General features: G+C 44.5%; 1 protein-coding gene across 2 annotated transcripts in view; it reads left to right on the forward strand.

The window, feature by feature from the left end:
* The window catches only part of Ldlrad4 (low density lipoprotein receptor class A domain containing 4), a 327,134-nt gene that overhangs the window by 893 nt on the left and 303,827 nt on the right, over window positions 1-22,414 (forward strand). Inside the window, exon 1 of one of the 2 annotated variants that reach the window (XM_031365958.1) lies at window positions 22-299. The exons of the other annotated variant lie outside the window; for it this stretch is intronic. The gene's annotated coding sequence lies outside the window, so the exon portion shown is untranslated. Of the gene's footprint in view, window positions 1-21; window positions 300-22,414 lie in introns of those variants that run through there. 2 annotated transcript variants of the gene reach the window in all.

Consider the following 22,414-nt stretch of genomic DNA (forward strand, 5'->3'; position numbering starts at 1 on the left):
CCGCCCCCCGCGCTTTGACGTCGGCCGCGGGCTGCCCGGGGCTCCTGGCATTGGCTGGCAAAGTCGATTGTCTGGGGCGGCTGCTGTTACACTTAGGCTGGGTCTCCCGGGCCGGGAGGAAGCAGGCGTGTGTTGAATTTCTCTTTGACCCTCACGGTGGAATAAACAGGAAGCGAAGAGCACCCAGCCGAAGGGCCCTGCACTTGCCTTTGTTGTGGGCTCCGCGATCTACAGACAGAAGGAGGTTTCCCGGGACCCCTGCCCGGTGTGCCGTCTGGGCACGGCTGGGGGCGCGCCCTGTGAGTACGCTGTGGGGAGACAGCAGGCTTTCTGTGCGTTAACTAGCTGCGGCGCCACAGAGAGCATTTGCTTGCTTGTTTTTAAACTTTGTTCTGTCTTCTTTCGTTCTTTCTTTTCTTCTTCCTTTTCTTTTAATCGGAGGGTTCTCCGCGTGCATTGGATTCAAGACTAAATGGGCGCATGGTGGGTGGGCGTCATTCCAAGAACTCGCACTAGGCACGTCTGTTCCGGGTTACCTGGAGAGGCATCTCCTTGGCCAGTCAGGACAGTGAGAAACTCGTTAAAACAAGTGAGGCTTCCTAGCTTCTGCCCCAGCCCAGGAGTGACTGCTGAGCGAATGTCAGTGGCCACATCAGTCAACATCATGTTTTGTTTTTTCCACAGAGACTCTTAATGAGCTAGAACGGATTATTTTGATTGGCTTTTCTTTTCCTCTGAGTTTGTTTCCTTTGTTTTCTATTCTAGTTATTTTTGCCATCTTGCCATCCTTGAACTCCTCCCTAAAAGTTAGAGTTAATTATGACTGTGGTATTTATTAGTGACCTTCTGTTTGTTAGGCATTGTGGGGTGTGAAGGGTAGAGATGGTGAACCTTGTGGGATCTTCAAAGTAGCATGCAGGAGTGGAGAGGTGGCTTTTAGTGGTAGCCGGCTTTCCTAGCAAGCTGAAACTCTGGCTTTCATTCCTAGCATCAGGTACAAAAAGTAAGGGACTATGCTGGCTTAGCACTGCCTGGCCCACCTTACAATGGCTCTTTCTATTGGTTTCTATTGGGTGCCCCCAAACCTTACCCTTGTCTGTATCTACCTTGGGCCTTCAGAACAATGTATTGGATTTCATGGAAAGTTCTATGAAGTGAGCACACACCAAACAAGGGCCTCATTTTTGTATGGAAGAGGTGACAGTCTTTCCCTATGGTTTAAATTCAGCTTAATGGCATCATAAGCTGAATTTAAACCATAATCTGCCTTTTGCACATTCTTTTTGGAATATAGAGTATGTGTCTAGTAGAAATACAATACCAAACTTGAGTCGTTACGTGGACAATAATGGGTCTGAATATTACCTGTATATGCATTTTAACATTTGTTTTCTGTCATCGAAGTAAAAGCGTAGTTCTTTAACAGATTAACTTTTTGATTATCGTAGAGCACAGTTAAGAATTCGAGCTGGGACCGTAAATGCCACGGACTTACTGAATTGGAGGTACCATTCCCCTTGTTAAAACAGAAAACCTCTCTAGCTTCTTAGCGTGTCCACTCTTAACCCACTGGAAGAGTCCGCCGCCCTTGTCTATAGCTCCAGTTCCTGTAAGTGTGCATTTGTGTTGGAAAGACTTGCCAGCAGGTATTTAAGGCTATCTCTTGAATCCTCTTGGGTGCTTGGTTTTTATGACTGTGATCCTGCAGTGGAGTCCAGCCAGGGCCAGCTGCTTCTTATGGGATTTTGTGGCAATCTGTTGGCGCACATCGTCTCAGGTTCAACAGTTCTTTCTCCACCCCTCTCAACTAGAATATATATATATATATATGTATATATGTATATATATACATATATATGCATGTATATATAGATATATCCACAGGCAAATGTTTATTCTTATGCCCCCAGCATTTCCCCTGACTGTTCCAAGAAGAGTTCTCCCACCAGGCGTGTTTAGAGCAAGGACCTGTCTGCAGAGGTGTTTACAGTGTGGGTCTGTGCTGTGCTGTGCAGCCTTGCTTGACTTAACCACCTGGCAGAGAAGTCCTGTGGCTCATGGGTCACTTTCTGTTTTTTATCCGGGTTGTTGAAGTTGATTCCTAGCCTGGCAGGGACACAGAGAGGGAAGGATGACTTTTGTGCTCTGTGGATAGTTTCTGGCTGGCTGGCAAGAAGAGACCCCAGACTCCGGATCCCAGTGCATGTATCCCAAGTTGAGTCAGTCACTTTAGAGTGGTATGTAGGATTGTCCTGTTATCGTATAAAGCCAAAGCCCATAGGATTCTGGGGAGGAATATCTGAAAGTGTGTAGACTGGTTAGATCTTGGTTTTTTGTTTGTTTGTTTGTTTTTTCGAAACAGGGTTTCTCTGTATAGCCCTGGCTGTCCTGGAACTCACTCTGTAGACCAGACTGGCCTTGAACTCAGAAATCTGCCTGCCTCTGTTTCCCAAGTGCTGGGATTAAAGGTGTGTGCCACCACCGCCCCCTGGCCTGGTTAGATCTTTATAGAAATCCTAGTCATGTTTTCTCTTTTCTTTCTTCTGAATTTGGGTGTATGGAGCCTCTAGGATATGTGTCTCTTTTGGGGTTAGAGTCGACAGGGAATGCTCAGAAAGGAACAGTCCTGAAAGGAGTATAGCATTTTAACCTGGAGAATGTCAGAGATATTCAACACTATTCATGTGGACACATGTATTACACGTCAATGGTGGCAAAGTGCAGCGTCCCTCTATTTCCCTCTCCTTTCTTTGTCCCCCTCATCTCTCCTCGGCATACTCATTCCCTGCTTTGTCAGCCATTCATTCCCTTTAGTAGGAAAATCTCCCAGAAGGCATTCTTTCTCTGATGTCAACATGTCTACTTACTGCCAACATGGGCTGTGTTCGATGGGAAGTCCATCTTGACCTATATTATGAGGGCACATGAGATACGAACTGTGAGTTTTAAAATAAGACAATAGGGGCCTGGGGAGATGGCTCAGCCAGGAAGATGCTTGGTGTGCAAGTCCAGGGACTAGAGTCAATAGCCCTGGTGCCCCTGTGGAAGCCGGTGCTGAAGGTACACAGTGGGGCAGGTACTTGGAACTTGCAAGCCAGCCAGTCTGGCTGGATTGGTAAACTCTACTCTCAGTGAGAGACCTTGACTCAAAACATATGGTGGAGAGAGACTGAAAAAAGACCTCATGTTGAGCTCTGGCCTGCACGTGCGTAGGTGTGAGTGCGCGCGGAAACACACACACACACACACACACACACACACACACACACACACACACGCACACACACGCACGCACACACGCACACAAACATCCCACCGTACCCAAATAGGAATAGGAATCTGCATACTGTTTGAATCTTATAACCCCAGCATTTGCCACTTTTTGGGAGGGGGTGTTCATGTTGGACAACAAAAGGAAATAAGCAACCGCCTGAACTGTTCCCAGATGTAGATATAGTGGGTTCAAATTTCCAATTAATATCGGTCTTCCTCTGTTACAGGAAGACTTGAGAATACTGTTTGTATTGTTATGTATCCATTTGATTTAAAGATAGTTGGCTTTTCTTTGAATTCCCTCTAAAAATGGTACTTTGACCTTTTTAGGCTTTTTTTTTTTTTTTTTTTTTTTTTTTTTTTTTTTTTTTTTTAGGACTTCTCTCTCCCCCAAGCTTGTTTTCCAGCTAGGTCTTGGAAATTATGAAGGATGTAGCTGTAATTTCTCCCTTGATTGGCAGCCGAGAGCTTTCCTGGACAAAAATAAGGCTCTACTGTGCCAAATGGTTGACTTTTCTAGAATAAAAACTCTAAAGGGTATGCAGAAAGTCTTCTGGTTAATATATTGGCATTCCCAGAACCCACTAAAACCCTGCCAGCCTGCCAGCATTCACTTAATGAGGACGCAGAAAGTCTGGCTCAAATTCCCATGAGTGGAACGAGGTGGGGGCTGGATGTCCACACCCTTTATTAATTTTTAATGACTGTATTTTTGTTTTGCAGATTTTCCTTCAGTACCCCAGTAGCCTCACAGCTGACCCCCCTCCCACCTCACCTCCCCCTCCCCACTCATTTATTTACTCACTATAGGAAAACAGTGAAGCGCTTGAGATCACCAGCAGGTCACGTGTGTCACTGCGTGAGTTCTTTCGTCGCTGGTTTTCTCTCTCTTTCTCTCTCTTTTCCCCCTTCCTTAGTTTTTGGAAAAGGAAGAGAGAGAGAAAAAAAAAACAGAGAAAAGATGACAACTTTTTTTGTTTTTTTCTTTTTTAAAGGGAACGATGTTTTGTCGTCTGCTGGGAAAAGAGACGCCTTTATGAAACTTTTAGGTTTGTCAGAGAGTTTCTATGACAGTGCACGTTGGTGCTTGCCAAGCCCCGGACAGATTGTTCATGTTCCATGACAGGGATAAATAAATTACTGCTGTCTGCAGCACGCTTGCACTGCGAGCCCACTGAGCAGCCCAGCTGCCTGTGTGCTTTTCTTGGGGCCTGGTGGAAGTACAGCTGCACACAAGGCCTCCCTGCCTGCTGCCTGCAGCACTGGACCTGCTTTAGAGGTGAAAAGGGTGTGCCTCTCGCTTTCCCCGTGGGCTTTACAGTATAATCCCATTTACCAAAGATCTGTTCCCCACCTTCCTTATTTTTGACTAGACTGCCCACCTCTGTCCCCCCATCTTGGTCTTCTGATCCCATACGCCCACATTCTTCCTCCCAGGGAAGGGAAACATTTGAATCTGCTAAGGAAGAGCCCAAGGTATTCCACAGTCGAGTTCCAAGCTGTTTATAGTGGTATGCTCTGTGCAGTGCATGAGTGTGGTGCCGCCTGGAAGGGGGGCTGGGTGGCACTCCTTGGGCATAATGTACTTTCATCATGGCAGTTTGGCGACTCAGCTGGCAGGGTGACAGGTGTAATGGTTGCTCTAGTTAGTGGACACACTGCTCATATTACAAAGCGACCTCATATGCGGAGTCCCGGCCAAGTGATTTGCAATTCTCCTTGCAGAAACGACTCTAGGCCTGGCTTATTAAATGACATTAAGGTCAGGAATTGGGTGGGTGTGAGAAACACGTGTGTGCCCTTAGCCACCCTGTTTCTAACTGCCCTGCAGCGACTCTTCAAAGCCTTACTTGGAAAAGGAAATAACCCATCCCATCCCCTCTGGCTGGCCCTTCCTTCTCAGAGGGTGTGGTGGGGGACCCTTTGGTGTGCGTGGACTTCCTGCCCTTGGGGTTTGCAGAATGTAGGCTTCCTGCCAACTGTGCTGGTTCCTGTGTGCTTGCTGGTTACTTCTCTTCAGATATAGGCAGTTGCTGGGGCAGGCACAACTCAGTATTGTTTTTATTGCTTGTGCCTCAGGGACTGGTAACCTGTGCGCAGAGTTAGGGCAGCAATTTCTGCAGTAAAAGTTCACACTCTGTCTAAGGCCAAAGCCAGAGGGCTGCTTTCTGAAGGGCTTCTTGAACCTAGTCAGACCTGCATAGACCTCAGATCTGACTTGGTCAGATCGCTATGGCAGGAATTTCACTTATGGGCATGTGTTCTCTGCTGCGTTCTCAGTGCTGTGCATCTATCTATAAGCGAATCGAATCTCCACAGCGGCTCTGTGACAGACCCCAAGCTGAGCTGTATGGACGCAAGTCAAGGAGTTATCCAACCTCATACAAACATGTCAATAAAACAGTGGAGTCCTGACCCAGCTCGGGCCATCGGGCTAAGAGATCTGTGGCTTTGAACACTTTGGAAAAGGGCTACCCAGGCAGGCCATTACAGAGTTTGAGAAGGAATGTCCCTCCATTTCTCTGCTGGTCTCTGGGTAGGCCCCAGTGGGATTCTCGATTGCTAGCATGCTCTCGGGATCCTCCTGTGTGCTCTGCCACTTCCATGTTTTCTTAGTGTCCTCCTTATTCTGATTCTGCTCTCTGCTGTCTGGTCAGTGGACAGAGCCTCAGTTCTGAGAACCGGAGCAAGCAGGGGCTTTGTGTTTGTTACATTGTACCTTCACTTCCTTGACGAGTGCTTTTTTTCAAGCTCTTCAAAACTATGTACGTTTCGCTTTCCATAGTGGTCTGGAGGAACTTAACTGCCTACTTCCTAGGGATAAAACAGGCTCACAGAAGGGCGTGTGGGGTTGAGGGGACGCTGGAAAGCTTCTAAGTGTCTGTTTATGTGAGAAGGATCACGGGGTACTATACTTTTCCCTTTGGCTTACATTTGAAAACACTTACAATGAAGATTCTGGACTGGGCACTACAGGGCATCAAGCAATTAGCCACACACAGAGAGATATGCATATACACCCTATAAATAGTTAAGCTTACAAGGGATGTGCTTATAAAATTGGGCCTGACTGAATATAGATAGATAGCCCTTGCTGCGTTTGGAAGCATTCTCATGACGGTGGAATAGCAAAGGACAGGCGGGCTCTAAGCTCAGTATCCAGCAGACATTTCCTTGGGTCTGGTGTATGGAATGCATGCCTTCTCCTATACAATTCACACCATGGCACTCATTCATGGCAAGGCATGCTGGACCTTCTGTTGGGTTGGTCCACAGGCTGGTCTGGAAGGTTCCGGGTGGGGAGAGGAGCTCTCTCAGTGATTATCCTGGTCTAACCTCTGTCTTCCTTATATCCATAAACACCGTGAGCACCTAGAACTTGAGCCTGTCCTACAGTAGTGGAATCTGTCAGTATCTAGCTAGAAGTAAGATTTTCCCCTCCCTGTTCATTGGCTCCTGAAAATAGAAAGTATAGGAAGAAAGAAGAAAAATAAAATTGACTGAAATTGCCCACCATTCTACCATCTTTAGAGTTGAACAGTATAAACAGTTTAGTTGGTTCTGTTCAGTTTATTTAATTTGGTATAAACTTATATAGAGATTTTTATTGATTGATTGCAAAACCACATATAAAATTTGCATATCCTTTTTTCCCCCCAGAACATTGTACTAAATCGGGAACATTTTAAAAGGTGATTTAAATATTGTTCCAAAAATATTTCTATATTTTTATTAGCATTGTCTATAGTATTCACCTTTATGAATTTTTAGAAAATTATTATTAATATTGTATATGTGTGTCTGTGTATGGGTGTGTTCCCATGCGTGCAGGTGCCCTTGGAGGCTAGAAGAAGGTTATAGATAATTCCTTCAAGATGGAGTTATAGGAGGTTGTGAGCCAACCCACTTGGGTGTTGGAAACTGAACTGAGGTCCTTTGCAGAGGAGTATTTGCCCTTAACTTCAGAGCCATCCCTCTAGCCCCTCCTCTCTGGTTTTGTTATTTTTAAAGAACTGTGTTAGGGAACTGAGACTGATATGAGTCTTCTGCATTATAAATAATATTTTTACTGAGAAATTATTTAAAAAAATAGGATGTCACTCAGTAGCTCAGGCCTTGAACTTACTATTGTAGGCCAGGTTGGACTCAAATTCATGGAAATCCTCCTGCCTCAGCTTCCTAAGTGCTGGGATTATAGGTATGAGCGACTACATCTGCCTTCAACAATTCTGTATAACATGTAGATGTTGAGTGATTTTCTAAAAGGAGAGCTGGTGGATACGAGACTTTTGGAGGGTCTTCCAAAAGGTGACCAGTTGGTTCTCAGAGTGGGTGGGGCAGCTCACACCCCCAAGATACAGGAGCCACAGGGTGACTGTGCCATGTTGACGCCGACCCTCAGTGTCAACATCTTTGGATGCTAGTTAGTAAAATAACATGATTTTAATGTTCCTATTCCTTGTTCTTACTGTAAAAGATCTTGATTTGTATCATTTGAGTTATAGTTGGAAAACCGACTGTAATAATTGTTTTTTGGGGGGTTGGTTTTAAATTTTTTATTGAACTAATAAGATTTATTTATTTATTTAAAGATTTATATTTATTTATTATATGTAAGTACACTGTAGCTGTACTTCAGACACCCCAGAAGAGGGCGTCAGATCTCATTATGGGTGGTTGTGAGCCATCATGTGGTTGCTGGGATTTGAACTCAGGACCTTCGGAAGAGCAGTCAGTGCTCTTAACCACTGAACCATCTCTCTAGCCCCATAAAATTTATTTTAAAATATACAATTCAGTATTGACATTTTTTAGGTCATCAAAATAATTTATAATAGTTAAATGCCTCTTAAATATACATGATACCTTCTGAAGCCAAAAGTAATATGCACTCAACCAGTTTTTAAAATCCATTTGGAACATTAAACATGATAGAAGTACAAAAAAAAAATCTCTTATGAAGTCCTCTATGAAAGGAAATTGTGACAGGTTCCTGGTTAGACAGAAACAGTTACATCTCCAAGGGAGAATATGCAGTTTAACTGTGGCTTCATAGAATGAATTAGGTAGTATACCTTCTGTTTCTATTTTGTGGAATAGTTTGAAGAGTATTGGTATTAGGTCTTCTTTGAAGGTCTGATACAATTCTACATTGTACCCATCTGGCCCTGGGCTTTTTTATTTATTTATTTTTTTCTTTTTTCTTTTTTGGTTGGGAGACTTTTAATGACTGCTTCTATTTCTTTAGAGGTTATGGGACTGTTTAGATGGTTTATCTGATCCTGATTAACTTAGGTATTTGGTATCTATCTAGAAAATTGTCCATTTTATCCAGATTTTTCAGTTTTGTTGAATATAGGCTTTTAGAGTAAGAGCTGATAATTTTTTGAATTTCTTCAGTTTTTGTTGTTATATCTCCCTTTTCATTTCTGATTTTGTTAATTTGGATACTGTCTCTGTGCCCTCTGGTTAGTCTGGCTAAGGGTTTATCTATCTTGTTGATTTTCTCAAAGAACCAGCTCCTGGTTTGCCTGATTCTTTGTATAGTTCTTTTTGTTTCTACTTTGTTGATTTCAGCCCTGAGTTTGATTATTTCCTGCCATCTACTCCTCTTGGGTGTATTTGCTTCTTTTTGTTCTAGAGCTTTCAGGTGTGCTGTTAAGCTGCTAGTGTATGCTCTCTTGAATTTCTTTTTGGAGGCACTTAGAGCTATGAGTTTTCCTCTTAGTGTTGCTTTCATTGTGTCCCATAAGTTTGGGCATGTTGTGCCTTCATTTTCATTAATTTTCCAAGTCTTTAATCTCTCTCTTTCTCTCTCTCCCTCTCTCTCTTCCTTCCTTGACAAAGTTACATTGAATGGGTTGTTGTCCAGCTTCCATGTGTATGTGGGCTTTCTCTTGTTTATGCTGTTATCGAAGACCAGCCTTAGTCTGTGGTGATCTGATAGGATGCGTGGGATCATGTCAGTCTTCTTGTATCTGTTGAGGCCTGTTTTGTGACCAGTTATATGGTCAGTTTTGTGCTGAGAAGAAGGTATATTCTTTTGTTTTAGGATGAAATGTTCTATAGATATCTGTTAAATCCATTTGTCCATAACTTCTGTTAGATTCACTGTGTTTCTGTTTAGTTTGTGTTTCTATAATCTGTCCACTGATGAGAGTTGGGTGTTGAAGTCTCCCATTATTATTGTGTGAGGTGCAATGTATGCTTTGAGCTTTAGTAAAGTTTCTTTTATGAATGTGGGTGCCCTTGCATTTGGAGCATAGCTGTTCAGAATTGAGAGTTCTTCTTGGTAGATTTTTTTCTTTGATGAGTATGAAGTGTCCTTCCTTATCCTTTTCAATAACTTTTGGCTGAAAGTTAATTTTATTCGATATTAGAATGGCTACTCCACTTGTTTCTTGGGACCATTTGCTTGGAAAATTGTTTTCCAGCCCTTTACTCTGAGGTAGTGTCTGTCTTTGACACTGAGGTGTGTTTCCTGTATGCACCAAAATGCTGGGTCCTGTTTATGTATCCAGTCTGTTATTCTATGTCTTTTTATTGGGGAATTGAGTCATTGATGTTATAAGTTATTAAGGAATAGTGATTGTTGCTTCCTGTTATTTTGATGTTATTTTTATGTTTATGTAGCTATCTTCTTTTGGGTTTGTTGAAAGATTACTTTCTTGCTTTTTCTAGGGTGTAGTTTCCCTCTTTGTGTTGATATTTTCTATCTGTTATCCTTTGTAGGGCTGTATTTGTGGAAAGATACTGTGTAAATTTGGTTTTGTCGTGGAATACCTTGGTTTCTCCATCTATGGTAATTGAGAGTTTTGCTGGGTATAGTAGCCTGGCTGGCATTTGTGTTCTCTTAGGGTCTGTATGACATCTGCCCAGGATCTTCTAGCTTTCATAGACTCTGGTGAGAAGTCTGGTGTAATTCTGATAGGCCTGCCTTTATATGTTACTTGACCTTTTTCCCTTACTGCTTTTAATACTCTTTCTTTGTTTTGTGCATTTGGTATTTTGACTATTATGTGGCTGGAGGAATTTCTTTTCTGGTCCAGTCTATCTGGAGTTCTGTAGGCTTCTTGTATGTTCATGGGCATCTCATTCTTTAGGTTAGGGAAGATTTCTTCTATAAATTTTGTTGAAGACATTTATTGGCCCTTTAAGTTGGGAATCTTTGCTCTCTGAACCTATTATCCTTAGGTTTGGTCTTCTCATTGTGACCTGGATTTCCTAGGTGTTTTGGGTTAGGACTTTTTTGCTTTTTGCATTTTCTTTGACTGTTGTGTCAATGTTTTCTATGGTGTCTTTTACCCCTTCGATTCTCTCTTCTATCTCTTGTATTCTGTTGGTGATACTTACATCTATGACTTCTGATGTCTTTCTAGGTTTTCTATCTCCAGGGTTGTCTCCCTTTGTGATTTCTTTATTGTTTCTATTTCCATTTTTAGATCCTGGATGGTTTTGTTCAATTCCTTCACTGGTTTGGTTGTGCTTTCCTGTAATTCTTTAAGGGATTTTTATGTTTCCTCTTTAAGGGCTTCTAGCTGTTTACCTGTGTTCTCTTTAAGGGAGTTATTTATGTCCTTCTTACAGTCCTCTATCATTATCATGAGGTGTGATTTTAAATCAGAGTCTTGCTTTTCTGGTGTGTTAGGGTATCCAGGGCTCACTGTGGTGGGAGAACTGTTTTTTGTTTGTTTGTTTGTTTGTTTTTCGAGATAGGGTTTCTCTGTGTAGCCCTGGCTGTCCTGGAACGTACTCTATAGATCAGGCTGACCTTGATCTCAGAAATCTGCCTGCCTCTGCCTCCTAAATGCAGGGATTAAACATGTGTGCCACCACTGCCTGGGGAGAACTGGGTTCTGATGATGCCAAGTAGCCTTGGTTTCTGCTGCTTATGTTCTTGCCCTTGCCTCTCACCATCTGGTTATCTCTGGTGTTAGCTGGTCTTGCTGTCTCTGACTGTGGTTTGTCCCTCCTGAAAGCCTGTGTATCAGTACTCCTGGGAGATCAGTTCTCTCTGGGAGGAATTTGGGTATGAAGAGCTGTGGCACAGGGTCAGCTCTGGGGTGCAGATGGAAACTGGAAGGATCCTGTCCCCAGCTGTTCCTTGGTTCCTGTGTCCTGATGGCTCTGGGTGGGTCCATCTTGGGCCAGGAATTTGAGCAGAAGTGGTGGTTTTACCTGTGCTCACAGGTGTGTCAGCACTCCTGGGAGACCAGCTTTCTCCCAACAATATTTGGGTATGGAGCGCTATGGCACAGGATCAGCTCCTGGTGCAGACCTTGTTATAATTGTTAAAGGCAAATGTAATGATGTTTTAAATATGAAGTTAATTTGACTCAGATAGATTAAGGGCACATTAACAGCCTAATAATATATATTTGTCTATCTACTTACCTATCTGTCATATATCTCTCATCTATCTATTTATCTATCTACCTATCTATCAATCATCTATCAATCTTTCTATTATCTATGTATCTTTCATCTATTCATTAATCTATTATCTATCTATCATCTATCAATTCATCTATCTTATCTATCAATCAGTCAACTGATCTATCTATCTATCTATCTATCTACCTGTCATGTACATATGTGAACAATTATAGGATTTCATGGCAGTAAACTGCTCTCTCTCTCTGTCTCTCTGTCTCTCTCTCTGTCTCTCTCTTTCTCTCTTAGAATTCACTTGGGGTCACAGTAGAGAAATGGAGGCCAGGAGAGTACATGGATTTACAATCTGACTGCTGGCATAGTCCTTATAGACCTTATACAGTCAAGTTGTCTTTGACCACTTTTTGAGAGCAATAGATCTAGTGTGCTTGTGTCTTCCTCCAAGGATATAGACTTAAGATGTATTTGACTGTATCAATTGATGTTTGCTTCTTGGAGATCAAGGTTTGTGTCCTCTCCCAAGACACCTCATGTTCTTCATACTTGCACTCAAGTGTTCAACAAAGGTCTCAGCTCTTCCACACCTGTATGTTCAACAATGCTTTGTCTCCCAAACTGCTCCTAAATCTTGAGACAAATGTAAGTCATTTTAGTGGGGTCTGCTTAATCAAAGTCAACCTTCATCGAGAAGTTAGAACTTAGGGTGGCAGACTGTTTCAGTAGCTGAAGGATACAGGACATGCAGGAAGACGTCACTCTCCCAGGGCTGGTTGTAATGAATGTGGTATAGGCAACTTCCTAGGCAATTGCACAGTGTAAGACAGTCATCTGTTCTGTGGAGAGTGCTGGGGACATGCCTCAGTATGCCCTGCTGTCTTGTAGACAGTGGGCAGGGTCCTCGGGACTGTGCAAGCAGTTTCTGTTTCATGGGAAGCCTTCACAGAAGTGTTCAAGGGAGTACAGACATACATGGTGAGGACAGACTGCAATGCAGCTAGAGCAACTGGCTGCTCCTGGAGGCACTCTGTCCCACCTGCCTGAGCATTGGACCTTAGGGTGGGTTCTTCTGTGTGTCTGGAGGCTCAGTGAATGCCAAATCCTTCCTGGGGTACATACTTGTTCTCATGGGTCCTGGGCAGTGTGGATGGTATTATACATACACAGTGTTCTGGCTAGTTTTATGTGAACTTGACACTGGCTAGAATCATTTGAATGGAGGGGACCTCAACTGAAAAAATAGTCTTTTTTTTTTGTTTGTTTTTGTTTTTGTTTTTGTTTTTAAGTGAAGATCCAGCTCCAGGGCATTTTCTTATTTAGGGATTGATAGGGGAGGGTCCAGCCCATTGTGGGTGGTGTCTTCCCTGAGCTGGTAGTTCTGGGTTCTATAAGAGAGCAGGCTGAGCAAGCCATAGGGAGCAAGCCAGTAAGCAGCACCCCTCCGTGACCTCTGCTTCAGCTCCTGCTTCCAGGTTCCTGCCCTGTTTGAGTTCCTGTCCTGACTTCCTTCAGTGATAGACTATGGATATTATCACTGGGATATAAAGGCAAATAAACCCTTTCCTCCCTGAGTTCCTTTGGGTCATGGTGTCTCATCAGAGCAATAGTAAATGTAATCCCAACTAATTATAATAGTAATTATAACTATGTAGTTATAATTAGCTTTTGCATAGTATATTTAGTGCAGAAAATTGTGTTATTCGCTTTTGATAAAGGTGAGAAATAAATTCAGGTGGAATTATTTATTTAATAGAACTCTCAGGGACTTGGTCTGCAATGCAATTTCTTGTTTAATTGCTATAATAAAGTGTATGTATCCCTTTTTTTTTTTTTTTTTTTTTTTTTTTTTTTTTTTTAAAGATCTGGGCACACTTCAATCACTGAGGAAGGGCCCTGTCTTGATGGATGAAGCTGTCTCTGCCTGATCCCATTGAGGAAGCTGAGCTGTCACAGGGAGCTGAGCAGAGGCCCTGGGGTGACTGCCCAGAATGCATATGGAGGGTTAGGCAGACCCGTGTCTCTGGGATCCCCATAGGTCTCACCACCGGGCTTTGCTCTCACCTGCTGCACCTCTGACCATCCTCCCAGGGCTCTTGTCCTGCTTGGGCAAGGGCTTGGAGGTTTTATGACTCCAGCGAGCTTCTAGGCTTCATATCTTACTTTGTGGTTCTCCGACATAACCATTTGCCCATTTCTTACATTTTGGAAGGACCAACTAAGATAGGGCGTGTGCAACCAGTTGGGAGAGGCTCATTACGTACACACTGGTTCCTAAATGGAAGCTATTAAGCCAGATATGAAGTGTTTGTGAAGTGCCCACCCAGAACTGGAATATGGTCAGAGGTCCAATTCCTGGTCTTTGGGGACTGAGAGAAGAAGTAAATGGAATATGGTATAAGAAGCAGCTGGCGACTCAGGGCAGTTCCGTGAGCCGGCTTATAATCAAGTCTGGTTTCAGAAAAGCACTGTACATGGAAGAGAGCAAGGCCACTAGGGCCCAGAGCTGGTGTGTGTGGGTGCTTCCTCAGTTTATCTTTCTTTCACGATCTCTTCCCTTATTTTTCTAGAACTCATATTCTGTCCAAGCACTAGGTACCAAGAGTGCAAATGTCACTGTCCCCAAGTGATAGAAGACAGATGCGCACACTGTGGTAACAGCCCCACTGTAGGAGAAAGAGGGGTTTTGCATAATGCAGGGAGATTTTAAGAGGGGCTAAAGGCTGTACTCTGACTGTCCCTCATCGCTATCTCCCACCACCCTGTTCACATGTTGAAGTATAAGCCCCAGTGTGGTAGTATTGAGAGCCAGAGATTTTATGACAGTGGTCCTTAACCTTCCCAATGCTGCCTCTCTTCAATACAGTTCCTCATGTTGTGGCGACCCCCTAGCCATAAAATTATTTTTGTTGCTACTTCCTAACTGTAACTTTGCCTCTGTTATGAATCGTAAAGTAAATATCTGATATGCGGGGTATCTGTTAGGCGACCCCTGTGCAAAGGTCATTCGATCCACAAATGGTCGTGACCCACACATGTTGAGAACCATTGCTTTAGGAGGTCATTAGGCCGGCAATGGGGGAAGTGCAGGAAAAGAACTAAATGAATGCACAGGCCAGGAGTATGTGGCTCAGTGTAGGGAAGGGTGTTGTGGGTGTCTCATGTGGGCATCATAGACGTATGTCAGTGCTTACAGCTCCTGAAATGGAAGAGTTTTAAGTTTAAATTTTTCTTATTTCTGTTAGTTTTTTTTTTTTTTTGAGGTTCTAGAGAACAAACTCCTGGTCTCTACCAAGCTAAGCAAAGCACTGAGCTACACCCCCAGCTCCCGTGTCTGTAGCTTTTATGTATCAACAACTCAACACTGTTTTGCCACATGGACTCTTAAGGACCCCTTTCCCAAGTTTTGTTTAGAGGGACACAAGGTGACAGCAGCTTAGGCAACATGAAAGGCTAGTGCGTTGTTGACCCAAAGAAATAGTCATCAAAATATCGGGATTATTTACCTATATTTGGGACACTGACCCTGTTTTAGCTTATAAGAATGGGGTGTTTTAGGATGGTACGTTCATTCCATATGTTCAATGTGCACGGAGCATAGAGAGATGTTTCTTTCACTGGCTTCATGGAATATGCGTCATGGGAAAGATGCCAGAGAATGAAATCTGAGACACTTGTGGGTGTTCATGATCCAGACAAGTGCGGTGGGAGACAGTCTAGCATTGCGGATGTTAAAGGGGCAGAGTTCTCCTGGGATAGACCAGGCATGGAGGGGTCCATGCAGGTTTTATAGTTAATAAATGCCACGGGTGAAGGATGGGCCAATTCTCAAAGGCCCACGGGGTGAGGAATTTTGTTGGAAGACTAACTAAGGACAAGGGGTGCATGTTCAGTCAACATCCACCATGGCTGGTACTCACTATGGTCATTGTTCATACTGTGTCATGGTGCAGGGCTACAGAAACACAGGACTGGCTCTGATGTGGCTCTTCCTATTCCCTCCCCCCCAAAAAAACCCACATCAAGACTGACAGAGAAAACTGAGCCTGTTGTATGCCCACCATGCTGGCCAGCTTTCTGTATTGTGGCAAATTTCTGTGATAAGTGGCCCATAAAGAGAAAAAGAATCATTTTGGCCCAGGGCTTTAGACATTCTAGTCTCATTGGTTTGGGAGGGGGGGTGTCTGTGGAGAAGCAGAGCATCATGGGTAAGGGATGGTGTGGTAGAACAAAACATCTCATGTCATACCCAAAGAGTGCAGGCAAAGAAGAAACTGTGCTCTGACCATCGCCTTTGAGGGAAAGCCCACCAAGACCTAAAGACATCCTATGTGCAAAGTGCACATCCTACTGTGCGCCAGTCCTGCTGCTCTCCAGACCAGGCCTTTGGGAGTAGACATTCACTGTAGAAGTTACTTTGGCTACACCTACGTATTTGCACTATGAACTGAGACTTGACTGTGGTTGTTTAAGACTTTCTATTTGTTCACATTTTTGAAAATGATTAAATTTCATACCCCATACAGTTCACACAAGGAAGCCAGATCGATCACTTTCATGTGGGAATACTAATGCTATTTACAAAACATTCGTAACTTTTTAAAGCTTTTCACAGACAACATATAATTTTGTGTTCCTTGGCTTTATGGAGCAAATAATTCATGAAATGTACATAGAAGTGTAATTAATAGATTCATTCCTTCTACAGTGTACCGTTAGGCTGAGAGTGGAATTCAGGTTTTTTTTTTTTTTTATAACTTTAAATGTGCAAAACCTTATTGGAAGGCAATCTCTTGTTACTGCCCAAGCCACACAACAGGTTGTGTCCTGAAGGCCATCAAGTTCTGAGGAACTGCTGTTAGTGGCAGAGCAGATACACAATCTATGCAATTTTGAGAGGCTGTGAGGGTAAAATACTAGAGATTGAATTTGAAAGTATACACGGTTAACCAGTGTGAGCAAAGGAGCCAGATTGTGAAGTTCTCTCCAGGAAGCTCATCAGAAACAGAGACATCCCTGCTGCAGGTGTGAGTCAGGGCCACCGAACTCTCCTCTCCTTTCCATATTAAACAAGAGTTTTCTGAAGGGAGTTGGTAGCTCTTCAAAGGGCCTCAGAAACAGTTGGACAAACATGAGCTCATGCTGTTGCTGGCCGTGAAGTGGGAGCTGGGCAGCACACCCACTTCTTGGGTTTGCTTCCCACTGATTTCCGTCCGCAGTCTAGCCTGTTCCCCCGACCACCCCCAGACCCCCAACATATTCTTGGCTTCTGACTGGGTACAACATGTTCAGCTGTGGAGATACAAGTTGCCTTCAGCTCCGTTTCTCCCCTTTTGGCAAAAACTGCTTCTGTTCTCTGTCCCTGCTGCCTGCTGTATGGCCCCAGTCCCTGGTCCAGCGCTGGAAGAGTTTGCACTGCTAGCTGCTGCATCCTTTTCCCCGCTCATCCTGCTGTGTGTATGATGCTGTCTTCTTCACTGACTGCTGTTGCCAAGTATCCCAAGCCCCTTCCTGGGCTCCAAGCGAAAGCCTCTCACACTGCTGTTTCGTGGCCACAGTTTTCTGCTTTCTCCCCTGAAGCCCCAGGAATTTTTGCCTTTGGTGAATGTGCTCCTGCAACTGCACTGAGCTGCTGCAGAAGGTTTCAGTGCCCGGAGGGTTACAGCAGACTATCCTGTCACTGACGCTGATAATAAGGTCTGAAGGCTGGCTGGCGTCTGGGGTGGCTTTCCTTTGAGCCAGTCCCTCTTAGTTCCCCAGGAGAGCAGCAATGACAGGCACTTCTGCTAAAAGTGCTTGAGGTCACTGGTCAGTAGTTTGGGTGGCGAATGAACTACTTTCTGATCTCTGGTAATTAGTTTGTGTGATCAATACGTACTGAGTAGCTTCTGCAGAGGGCCTTCCTCGTAGTTATTCAGAGCGAGTTGGTGTAGGGTTTATAATAAAAAAGGGGGAATGAGGGAGACTCCCCTGATGAAGGGGTCTGCCCCACAGGACACTGCAGATGAAACACACTCTTTGCATTTTCTTAGAAGCTGGGTTTGGGTTGCCTCAATAGATAACTTGTTATTTTTGTCTACCCTTCAAATACGCCGCCTGGTGATCGGAAGATGCGGCAGCAACTGTGATCCACAGGCTCACTTTCTTGTTTACTGTTGCTAGGAGATGGTAAGACATCAAAGGGGGCATTTCTTCTTGCTCCTGGAGGTGCTAGAGAAGGATGTCTCATCAAGGCCAGGAAAGAATTTAAGAACTACCCTTGAAAGCAGGCTGGAGAATTTAGCACCCTCTTTCTTGAAGCATATTCCTTCGAGGACCTGGTTGTCACTTTGAGTGTCATTTAGGGGAGAACATTGTCTAGGCTAAGCTGCCTTTGGGAATTGAGTCTCCATCGAGAGCATGGCAGGCCTGTGAACCCTGCCTGTGAGGCACAGTGGTATTCAGTGCCAGGAGGATACAGGGGCTCCACCTTATTTGTGTGTGGAGATATTTCTAGATGGAGGCAGAGTCCTTTTGTTGTAGCTTGGAGTGGTGATGTTTTACATAAGCCTGATTTTTCAGGCTCAGAGCTCTTACCCCAGGATGCCTGCTGGGTAGTTTCATTACCAAGTGTCTCAGCCAGGGTGTATAAAAATGAACTGGAGTGGGGTGTGGCTTAGAGGTAATGACACACTTACCACAAGTGAAGAAGGCCTGAGGTCTGGTCCCCACCACCTCAGAAGAAGGAGGAAAGGAAAGAGGGAAGGAAGGAAGAAAGAAGGTAGCAGTGGGGGGAAGGGAGACACAAAGTTAGTTATTCTCACTTCAAACCATACGGAGGTCCCTTTTCACCTCTCTCCTGCCCATCATTGTCCCCTGGAGTCCCTATGTGTTTTCTATGTCCTCTTGTTTTCTCCTTGCTGTCCTTTGGTTTCTCACTGTCTCATTTTGATCTCTGGCAATCGCTGGTGGATCGCTGATTCCACCTACCCAGCGATTCAGGCCTCACATTTGGCACCTCTAATCCTCTGAAGCCCAGTCTTTGAATAAATCCACTCCTCACAGCATACACCCAGTGTGTGCTCTACCTGGGAGCCCGGCTGCCTCCTTTCAAAGGTCCTTACAAGTAGTTCCTATCCCAGGGCCTCTGTGGTTTCCCTGCCTGAAACCTTGATGTATGTGTATTCCTGGCCTTTAGTCAGGTGTCCTGCCTTGGGGAGGTGGCCTCTTAACCGTGCCTTTTCCTGTCTATGGCATCCGATGGTAGAATGCTGGAAGTTAACCTCTTCCTAGAAAGCTCTTGAGACCAGACAGACCACTGCCCTGTCCGTTGTTCAGCAGTAATTCAGTATTGCTAGTTCCATGGACAAGTGGGCATGGGAGCTAGGGGAGCCCTTGTTCAGTAGGAGCACAGAGAAGATCCTCAAGACTCCCAGGGCTTGGTGAAGCTCTGGCGCTGAGGTAGAGCCCTTCATGGCCTCCTGTCTGTTGATGCCTAGGTGGCTGCCAGGGGTGAGTACAAGGCCATCTCACCTCTGTCACTGTGGGTGAGGGCAGTCCTCAAGGCAAACAGTAAGTTCTAATGGAAGGGGTAAAGTACAGCTGCAGAGGTGACAGGGACAGGCTTGGGGACATGTCATTCAATGTTCTCACCCCTGCTCCCCAGGGCTAAGTTTCGACTTACATTATTTTTCTGGCCAGGATTGGAATTGAACTTGGGATGTCATCCATGCTAAGAAGCGCTCTTCCACTGAGCTCCACTCCCAGTCCCTACATTTAATTCTTATTTTCCACTTTCCCCCCTCCCTCCACAAAGTAAACTACTTTCTAGAGGTCAGGAGAAGCAATTCTTTTCTAGACCGACTCCTGCCTTCCTTTCCTACTCTCTCAGCCTTAAATCTCTGTATCAATTATGGGCGAGGTAAACACTATTTATACATGTAGAGCAAATCCACCAAGCCATGAAATACAATTAGATTTATGAACGTTCTAGAAATCACCTTATGGAGGTAGTTTTTTCTTTTTTTTTGTAGACATCCTCTGTTAGCAGGAAAAGTTCAAAGTGGAGACAGTTAAGGTGTACGCATCTTTGTTTTTCTATCTTTTCAAAGCAGACTAAGCCTTTGATTATTTCCTGGAATTCTGACTCACTTTCTAAGCTCACTGTGCTTGTGCTCTGGTATGACAGGTGATTTCCTGAGTTTTTATTTATTTATTGTGTTGTCTTGGGTTTAAAACCAACAGAGAGATTGTGAAAATCAACTTACATAGCGGGACCAGGGGAAGAGGGCCAGAGAAGGGTGAGTTCCAAGGAGCACGGATAGGTTTTCCAGCCCATGTGTACTAGACCGTAGCTCGAGCCAGGCTTCCCTAGGAGAAAAGTGACCACAGACAGAGGCGACTTCTTTGTTCACTCGGGAGACAGTCTTGCTTGGAGCAGAGAAGGCGCGAGCAAAGGCTGAGCTGTCTTTCTTACCTCAGCTGGGACTCTGATTTGAGTCATGCCTCCTCACCCCCAATCCACACACCCAGAAGACAGACTGAGAGGAAATATACATAAACATTAAAAATAGACGCCCGAAATGTGGTGCTAAGGATGATCTAAAAAAAAAAATTCTTAAAAATAAATGATCTCTTGTTTCTGTTTTTAAAATGAGAACATTCCTGGTACAGGGTGTGGAACTGAAAGTCAGTCTCTTAAAAATTGTGGAAAACAATTAGATGTGTATCTTTTTCTTTTCTTTTCTTTTTTTTAAAGTGTTTTGGAGGCAGGGCTGAAGTTGCTATGGGGGTAGAAAGGTTTGCTTTCCACAGAGTGGTTCCATCTGGCCCTGCCTTGCTCCTGGAGCCAAGCTGGGCAGCCCTACGTGGGATAGAATTTCTTATGAGATGGGGAAACAGTTACATGTTAAATTATTATTCCATACCTCCCCTGAGATTGCTGCCTAGCTTTGATCTAGTAAGAGGGAAAGGTTCCAAGTTCTTTTTCTGGGCCGACTCTTCTGTGTGCCATGGTTACCTGTATGACTTGGTAGGCTAGTCTGCCATCTGGGAGGCTCGGTCTTTGCCATGTCCAAGATGGCCCATGCCGCATTTCAGGATCAGATCTGGAACTGATTTCCATTTGCACAAGCCCTGATACCTTTTCCTTGGAGGTGAAATGTTCACGCCTCTTCGCTCCTTGAAATCGTGACATAATTTCCCTTCCTTCACACCCTTGCTTAGAACCAATGCAGTCAACTTGGAGACCTGGTTGTAATAGTCTGGCCAGGGGCATATTGCACGTGCAGGGAGTTAGGCTTCATGTTTAATAGAGATGGGTGCAGAGGGATGACCTGGGAAACCTGGGGAACACTTCAAGCCGGTTCAGAGCTAGAGACTGACATAGAATGCTTGGGTCGTGGCTGGGCTAAGTGGCAGGCATGAGGGGCAGAGCTGGAGGACAGACTTGGACTGCCAGGCTTCAGGCACTGAATAAGCAGTGGGGGTTCTCTGCCTGTGGATCTTAGGGTATTCCTGGAGGAATAACTCCTGTGGTACTAATGTCATGGATATGTAATAAAGGAGGCCGGCCCCAACTGTCCTCTCAGAAGCCCAGTGAAGGCAGCCGGCATATTGCGAAGGATTCTTGTATAGGTGCAGTCTTTGTTCTTATTTTTTGTGTGATCTTAGACCACAGAGCTCTGTTTCCTCATCTGGAAAATGGGTGCGGTGGGGGATAACATTTGCATGGCTCATAGCATAACCATGACCACAAGCCGGAACGCCAAGTGTTTTCTCTGAAATGAAGATGACTAAACATTCCCCTTGATTCACAGTTGTATGGTGCCCACCTCCTCTTGTGAGCAGACTGGAGGGGGCTCCATGAAGCCCCCGTGAACGGACTGTTTGCACATGAGGCTGCCAGCAGCTCAGATGCTCGGTACCAAGCAAGGTTACTCTGGACAGTGGGCCCGTGGAGAGTGACTACCAGCATGCCAGTTTCTTATTGCCTTGGGGACAGAGGTGATGGGTTTGCTAAGGCCAAAATGGAAGAGAGATGATCCTGTTTAATGGGAAAAGCAGTTAGAAGACACACAAGGAACATGGCCTCTTGTTTCTTGCTCTATGCCCATGGAGCATGGACAACTTAAGGTCCGTTCTCTCAGTGGACACTATTACATAATTAACCTGTGCCAGACACCATGGCCACACAAGCCCCCTGACCTCAGTTTCCCCATTGAGAATCCCCTCCACATGTTCATTGCTTTGTATTTCCATGCATTATTTACCTTGATTCATTTGATTAATTTATTGGAAGTATTATGATAACTCTTATTTTTCAAATGGAGAAGTTAGGTCTAGAGAGTTTTCTCAATTGGCCCGAGGTCACTTGCTCTTAAGATCCTGTCTGTGCAATAAGAGGTTTGGTAGAGCCTGGTGGCTACTTGGGCTCCCCCTGGAGTGAAACGATTGTGTCTTCAAGGATCACATTCTGTGAGGCTGATTGCAAAGGAGACCGTGCAATAAGGACTGTACTCATACTATCCCTGGGTGCCATGTGCTTGCTCTGAGGAGTTGCATAGCACTTCAGGAATCACTGGGAGCTCCAGCTTCTAACAACATGGTCCAGATGATCTGCCCTTGTTCAGGCCAGGACATATCAGGTCAGACATGAAATCCTTGGTATTCTTTTTTGTTTACTGGGATAGGGACTGGAACCAGAATTCTTTGACAGGCTAGAAGTTTTATCTATCGCAAAAGGAGGCAGAAGAGATTCTCAAAAATATGTCAT

Source organism: Mastomys coucha, unplaced genomic scaffold (assembly GCF_008632895.1).
Source record: "Mastomys coucha isolate ucsf_1 unplaced genomic scaffold, UCSF_Mcou_1 pScaffold13, whole genome shotgun sequence".
Lineage (NCBI taxonomy): Eukaryota > Metazoa > Chordata > Mammalia > Rodentia > Muridae > Mastomys > Mastomys coucha.